This window comes from Elephantulus edwardii, unplaced genomic scaffold (assembly GCF_000299155.1).
Source record: "Elephantulus edwardii isolate Elephantulus edwardi_28Jun2011 unplaced genomic scaffold, EleEdw1.0 scaffold00046, whole genome shotgun sequence".
In the NCBI taxonomy this organism is placed as follows: Eukaryota; Metazoa; Chordata; class Mammalia; order Macroscelidea; family Macroscelididae; genus Elephantulus; species Elephantulus edwardii.
Window position 1 is genome coordinate 2,089,074 of NW_006399796.1, and position 5,589 is coordinate 2,094,662.

The 5,589-nt window shown below is 40.2% G+C and overlaps 1 pseudogene; it reads right to left on the reverse strand.

Annotated features, from left to right (window-relative positions):
- Nucleotides 1-778: 778 nt before the first annotated feature.
- LOC102864848 overlaps nt 779-5,589 on the reverse strand; it is a 19,275-nt pseudogene continuing 14,464 nt past the window's right edge.

The window sequence follows — 5,589 nt, forward strand, 5'->3', positions numbered from 1 at the left end:
CAACAACAACAACAACAACATTCAGATTTGCAGTTCTGCTGTGCGCCAAAACCTGCCTTAAATTAGATGAGTTATGAAGTTAAATGAGCCAATTAATTTGGAATCAGATGTTGTTGTTTGTTGTGTGCCATTGAGTGGACTCAAATTCATAGTGACCCTATGTACAATAGCTCTGATATTTGCTCTATCTTGAGCCAATTTCATGGTCTCTGACACACACCCCCTCCCATTACCCTAATCACTGAGTAAATGTCTCTTCCTCTCTTGCACTTAGTCACGTGTAAAATGACAGGTTATTATAGTAAAGTTACTCCTGAGTTACTAGAGTCACCTACTTAAAAGCGTTCAAAGTGTGCACCAAAGGGAAAGCACTACAACTAAGGGCTAGAGTCTTGTTAACTCCCACTGCCTCTGTGCAGAACAGCAGTGCTTGAGTCTTTGAGAGAGGCCAATTCTTCTTAAACTGTATAGTTTTCTTAGAAACCTCTGGATTTAGCCCATATCCCTTTGGCCTCCCCGATTGTTTGGCTGTTTTGTTGTGGTTGTCCCACTCTTCAAAGCATGGTTAGCTGCTCTCTTTCCTTCCTACATAGTTATTGTAAGGACTGTCCCACATCTGGGCCCATAGAATGGAGAAATCCCTTTGGGAGTTCCGTGTCTGCAGCTGAAAATGGGTGGAATAAGGGGCAAAGAGTATGTCACCTATCTCTTCAAGATCTTGAGTGATCTCCTCTTGAGAGTAGCCTCTGTTGTCCACTCTTCTTCATAAGTTGAGGTTTTAAAAAGCATCCTCAGTAGGGTAATCCATAGGGTTCCACTGGTTGATGAGCACGTGGAACTCAGGAATAATGTAAATCAGCAGGAAAACTCAGTCATTGGCAACCAAGGCTGAGCTGAGGATGATATTATCCCACTGTGAAGCAAGGACATAGCCAAAAGCACCGTTATCCATGCCACCAAGATGGCAAGAGAGAAGAGCATGATGAGGGAATTATGTGCCCTGTGTCTCTTCGAGCCAGTGAAAGATCCACAGAAGATGAAAGAGGACCTGACAAGGGTCAATGACAACATAGATGAGCAGCAAGACAATGTCCTCATTGGGACATTGGACAGAAAGCTCAGAAAATATATTGTCATTGGTCATGTTCATGGTGAGAACAAGGTATTAAACAGCAATGATATCTTGTACCAGTCTAAAGCACACAGTCAGGGCCAAGATCATTAGCAAGGAGAAGGGCTACCTCCCATAGACCAGCTTCATCAAGTTCAAAGTCTGAGCCAAGAGGCAAAAAATGCAGAGGTCAAAAGGATGCCAACGAGAAAGCAGTGTACAGGCCCTGTCCCACTGGTAAGTTGGATGATGAATGCAAAGGTGAGGCCAAAGATCCTCAAAACCCTCAGGAGGAAGAGAAACTGAGTCAGAAGCACTTTTCTATTGTTGGAGTCCTGCACCTTGTAGACGAAGATCAGGAAAGCAAGCATGAAGGCAGCTGTGGTCATGATCCCAAACAGAGCCAAAGCTTACAGGACAATATCCCAGGCTTCATTCCTATCACAGAGTCTGTAGTATCTGGTTCCCAGGCCATGATGGAAACTGAGAGGAGTAATAGGTGGAACAGAACCCCAATGGCTAGACCTACCATCAAATAGCTTTTTGAGAAAAGTTTTAGAGTTTTGTCTTAAAATATCTTTATTCAATTATCTATTTTTATTAATTTTCTGCTTTGTTGTTATGTGCCATTGTATCACCTTCACCTGTGACTTATAGTGACCCTACATATAACAGCCTAAATCCTGCAATATCCTGTGCCAATCTCATCGTATCTAACACACCTACCCCCATTACCCCAGTCACTGAGTCAGTCCGTGTCATCAAAGATCTTCCTCTCTTTCGCTGTCCCTCCATCCTCTCAGGCATGACATCCTTCTCTAAAGATTGGTCCCTCATTGCAATATGTCCAAAGTATGTCAGATGAATCTTCAGAATCCTTACCTCCAAGGAGAAGCCTGCTTTAACCCTCTCCAGGGAAAGCATATTTGTTCTTTTAGCAGTCCATGGTATATTCAATACTCTTCTCCAGCACCACAGCTCAAAGGTATCAATTCTCCTTCTATTACCCCTGGTAATTGTCTAGCTCTCTGATGCATAGCAAGTGATTACAAAGACCATGGCCTGTATCAGGTACACCTTAGTCTCCAGACTGACATAGTTGGTCTTCAGTACTTTGGAGAGGTCTCTAGTCGCAGACTTTCCCAACACATCTTTTAATTTCTTGGCTGCTGGTGCCAAGAGTGTTGATTGTGGAACCAAGCAAACTAAAGCTGTAACAATCTCAATTTCTTCACTATCCCTCACAATCCCTCAAAATTGGCACAGTGGTAAGAATCTTTGTTTTCTTGATGTTGAGTTTCAATTCATATTGAAGGCTACAGTCCTTGACTTTTTGCACCAAGCACTTCAGATACGCCTCAGTTTTAGCAAGCAGGGTTGTTTTCATCTGCATAATGAAGACTGTTGATGAATTTTCATCCAATCCTGATGCCACATTTCTCCTCATAGAGCACACCCACCCAGATAATCTATTCTGCATATAGAGTGAAAAGGTTTGGAGATAGGACATATTCCTGGCATACACCCTTCCCAATTTGAACCATGCAGTGTTTTCTTGTTCTGCTCTGACGACTGCCTCCTGGTGCCAAATATAGGTTTAGCATAAGCACAATCAAGTGGTCTGGAGTTTTCATTCTTCTTGAGTTAGTCAGTTTGTTGTAATCCACAAACACCTTTACATAATCAATGAAACGCAGATAGACATACCTCTGGTACTCCCTGCTTTCAGCCAACATCCATCTAACATTTGCTACAATATCCCCAATAACAACGACCCTTTTAAATGCAGCCTGCACTTCTGGTAGTTCTCTGTTGATGTGCTGTTCCAGTTGTTTTTGGATAATAATCAGCAGAATGCTTGCCTGTGATAACAATTATATTGTTTGATACTTTCCATACTCTATCAGATCACCTTTCTTTGGAATGGGAACAAATGTAGATCTCTTCCAGTCAATTGGCCAAGTGGTCGTTGTCATCCAGATTTCTTGGCATAGCTTGGTGAGCACATCTAGGGCAACCTCTGTTAGTTGAAATATGTTAATTGATATATCATCAATTCCTGGGGCTCTATTTTTTGCCAATTCTTTCAAAGCAACTTGAACCTCCTTCATTACCTCAGGCTCTTGCTCATGCTTGTTTCATGAAATTCTTCTGTGTCTGCCAATTCCTTTTGATACAATGTCTCTGTATACTTTTCCCGGCTTCTTTTAATACTTCTGGAGCATTTCATATTCTGTCCAAAACATTTTAAAGTACTGCAACTGTAGGCTTGAATTTTTTCTTCAGTTCCTTAAGCTTAAGAAATTCTGAGCGACCTCTTTTATTTTCTGACTCCAGCTCTTTGCACATTTCATTATACTACTTTTCTTTGTCTTCCTGCTCTACACTTTGAAATATTATGTTCAGCTCCTTAATATCTTGATTTCTTCCCTCTGCTTTGGCTTCTTGGCACTCTAGTGCAATATTCAGAGTCTCTTCTGACATCCATTTTGGTCTTTTCTTCCTCCTCTGTCTTTATAATGACTTTTTGCATTCTTCCTGGATGATACTTTTGATATGCTCCCATAACTCATCTGCTCTTCTCTCATTAGTGTTCAAGGCCTCAAAACTATTCCTGAGATGGCTTTGAAATTCAGGTGGGATAGACTCAAGGTCATGTTTTCTTTCCTGTGGATTTTATTTAATTTGCCTTAGCTTCAGCTTGAACTTCTAAATGAGTAGTTGGTAATCTGTTTCACAATCAGCACCTGGTCTAGTTTTCACAGCTAATACTCAGCTTCTCCAGTGGTTCTCTCCACAGATGTAATAAATATAATTTCTATGCATACCATCAGGTGAAACACATGTGTATAACCTGTGTTTATCTTTCTTTAAAATATATTTGCAATGAATAAATTGTTGATTGTGCAAAATTATATCATTCTATCTCCAGCTTCATTTCTGTCACCAAGTCCATGTTTTCCAACCACTGTTTCTTCTTCTCTGTTCCTTTTACATTCCAGTCACCCATCATTATTAATACATCTTGATTGCATGTTTGATTGATCTCTGACTGTTAAGGTTGGTAGAAATCTTCTATTTCCTCTTCTTTGGCTCTAATTGTTGGTGCATATAACTGAATGATAGTGGTATTCACTAGACGTCCTTGTATGTGTATGAATATGGGTATACATTAATGGTTCTATTAAAATTCATATTAGAAATACAAGCTGGGTGGAAATACAAGAGCCAGTGGCACTACAGACGTTACCGCCAATGTCATGTGGATCTTGGCTGAAAGCAAAGGAGACCAGAGTAATGTTTATTTTTCTTTCATTAACTATGAAAAGACATTTGACTCTGTGTATTCCAACAAATTGTGGCTTAACTTGAGAAGAATGGGAATCCCAGAACACTTGCTTTTGTTCCTGTGAAACCTATCCTGGGATCAAGAAGAAGTTGTCAGGACAGAGCAAAAAACACTTCATAGTTCAAAATTAGGAAAAGTGTCGACCTTATACCTTTTTAATATATATGCGGAACGGATCATTCATAAGGCTGGTCTTATGAGGAGAAAGGTGTCATCGGGATTGGAAGGAGACTCATCAATAATCTACATTATGCAGATAAAAGAACTTTGTTTCCAGAACTGTGGAGGACTTGAAGTGTTTGCTGTGGAAGGTCAAGGATTATAGTCTTCAATAAGGATTGAAGGTCAACATTTAGAAGACAAAGATTCTCACTACTGGGCCAATTGGCAGCACCGTGATAGATGGAGAAGAGATTGAAGTTGTTAACAATTATAGCTTGCTCGGCTCCACAATGAACACTCTTGGCACTAGTGGTAAGAGAATAAAAAGACAAATTGCACTGAGGTAGTCTGCAGTCAGGGGCCTCTCCAGAGTGTTAAAGAGCAATGATGTCAGTCTAGAAACTAAGGTGTACCTGACCTAGGCCATGGTTTTTGCAATTTCTTTATATGCATCAGAGAACTGGATAATGACTAAAGATTAAAGAGGAAGAATTGATGCCTTTGATTTATGGTGCTAGAGAAGTGTGTTGAACATACCATGGACAGCCAAGAGAACAAATAAGTCTGTCTTGGAGAGGGTGAAACCAAGTTTCTCCTTGAGGGCTAGAATTTTGAAGCTCTGTCTCACACACTTTAGACAGGTGGCCTTGGAAAAGGACATCATGCTTAGAAGTGTGGAGGGACAGCTCAGGAAAGGAAGACTCAGGATGATATGGATAATACAGTAACTGAGATAATAGGAGTAGGTGTGTCAAAGTCGGTGAGGTTGGCTCAGGATAGGATGAGTTCAGAGCTATTGTATATAGGGTCTCTATGACATGCAGGTGACTCAATTACACTTAACAACAACAAACAACATATGAATGAGTGCATAAAACACAGTGCAAACGAATGAAACACATGAATGAATGAATGATTATATGAAAACCAATTTTTTTTAATTTTTTAATTAATTTTTTAAATTTTT